We start from the raw sequence: 2,415 nt of genomic DNA, 5'->3' as shown, positions 1-2,415 counted from the left end.
GGGGCCAGGGGAGGGCTACTAAAATGCTCCGAGGGCTGGAGCCCCTCTGCTCTGAGGCCAGGCTGGGAGAGTTGGGGGTGTTCAGTCTGGAGAAGAGAAGGCTGCGGGCAGAGCTGAGTGCGGCCGCTCAGGGCTTCAAGGGGGCCCAGAGGAAAGGGGGGGACAAGCTTTTTAGTAGGGCCAGCTGGGACAGGACAAGGGGGGATGGCTTGAAACTAAACCAAGGGTAGGTTTAGACTGGATCTAAGGAAGAAATTCTTTGCAGTGAGGGTGGTGAAACCCTGTCAGGGGTTGCCCAGAGAGGGGGTGGAGGCCCCATCCCTGGGACCATTCCAGGCCAGGTTGGCCGGGGCTGTGAGCAACCTGATGTGGTTCAAGGTGTCCCTGCTCCTGCAGGGGGGTTGGGCTGGGTAACCTCTGGGGGTCCCTTCCCACCCAAAACATTCTAGGATTCTATGATTCAAATGCATTGTGTTGCAGGGGGATTCCCAACCACCTGCCCCTTCTTTAGGAGCTGTTTGCAGCCTCTTTTGCTTTCTCTTCAAGTGCAATTGCACAGCCCGGAGACGAGATGCTTTCTTGGGAATCTTGCTGGTAGGTTCAGCTTCCAGCACAAACTCTTACAGTATCACACTCTGCGGAGAAATTATATGTCATTTCTGGTATTCTCTCGATTTTGCTTGTTTTATTTTAGGAGAAGTTCCCAGATAAGATCAGTGAACTCCGTGTGCTGAAGCGTGAGGGTGGAATGAGTGAGCGGAAGAGAGAGTCTCGCGTCACTTGATGTCTGTATGCATAAACCTAACTAAAGCAAATATCAGGGAAAAGGAAATAGTCGGTGTTTACTTATTCCAGTTACTCATGCTTTTGTATTTCTTTTAATCCCTTCCAGGCCCACTTCTGTTAGGTCCAAGGATATCTAGAAGCTACTCGTTCAGGACTGTGTACTTGAGTAGCCTTTAAATTGCAATTTTTTGCCTTTTAATTCTGGTTTTTTTCCCATGAAGATTTCGAGCTCAGGTAGATCGCAGTGTTAAATGGGCAAGTCTGAAATGCCATCTATGTTTTTCTCTCTGCGTTTAGACCCAGATCAGCCAAAGTGTCTTGCATCTCCACAGGGGGAAATACCTTTCCGTAAGGCTCAGGTTGGCATCCGAACCTTGCAGCAGCTGCTGCTGCCGAGAGCTGGGACCCTTCTCTCTGCCAGACACGTTCCACTTCTGCTTTTTGTTCACCGTACTCCCCAGCAATTTTTTTTGTGCAAGGGTTTACCAATCTGTGGCATTTCTCTCCTGCGTCAGCAGCCCCTTGCAAAAAATTCAGCATTGGGGAACCAACAATAGGAGCTTATGCTTGCAACTGTCCGACTCCTAATCTTCAGGGCTGGACAGTAATGACTGATGGGGGTTATTTGACTGAAGGGGATATTCGGGAGGGAGAAACGTAATTTCTCTGACCAGCCTTATTACTTCAGAAAGGACCTTGCTGAGTTGTCACCACCGTCTTCCCCATCTTACCCAATTAACAGAGAGGAACAAATCGTTCCATGAACAAACGAAACTCAGTTTTGCTAGATTTATATGCTACGCTCCTTCCTCTCACTCTTCAATGCTCTCATTTTCCCTGTGACCTTCCTGTTCCTTTGAAACTTTCGTTTCCCCGAATTGCCATCCAGTTCTCCCAACCACCTGCCAACAATGGGATGGGGAAGAGGCGGCAAGTAATAGCTGAGCTCACCGCATGGTCATTCCTCTAATGTCAACGCCGATTCCTGATACACATCAGCCCATTTTTATAAAACCTGTGGGAACGTCATGCATCTGCTAAAATTCTGTCTTCGGCCTTGTTTTCCCATTCCTGCATCCTACTAATGCTAAACACAACTCGATACTGGGGGATACTGTGCCAAAAGTGCAGGTCTAATGTCTGCACAGTTCAGCTAATTTCATGAAGGAAAGAAACAGCGCAAAGGCTGTAATTACAGGCTGACAAATAGAGCTGATATATGCCCTAGTGAAAAGAGACGTCAATAACGCTGCCTAAGCCAGGCTTGGGGTCCGGTGAGTGAACACAGGGCTGGTGCATACCTTCCTCTACCCATGGGGAGTTCAAGTTCAGATTAGAGATTAAGCCTTTATCCAGTTCTGACCCGGTGCCAGGCCAGGGGCGCCCACCCCAAATGCAGGACCAGCACCTGCAGAGGTTGGTAAGGCTCCTGTTTAGACCGCTCTAACGGTCCTTACCCGCTTTAAAGGCCTGGCACAATTTACGTGCTTCAGCTTGCTCTCGCTTGTGGGCCCTCTGGTCTACCGGAGAGAAAATAAACACGCCTCGGGATGGCGGAGAGTTGGTACGGGATGGAATCTGAGGTGTATTTCTGGTCACCGAGAACCGGCGTGGGGACGGGCGGCCTCT

Source organism: Egretta garzetta, unplaced genomic scaffold, assembly GCF_000687185.1.
Source record: "Egretta garzetta isolate BGI_Z169 unplaced genomic scaffold, ASM68718v1 scaffold536, whole genome shotgun sequence".
Lineage (NCBI taxonomy): Eukaryota > Metazoa > Chordata > Aves > Pelecaniformes > Ardeidae > Egretta > Egretta garzetta.
This window is presented reverse-complemented; position numbering follows the sequence as displayed.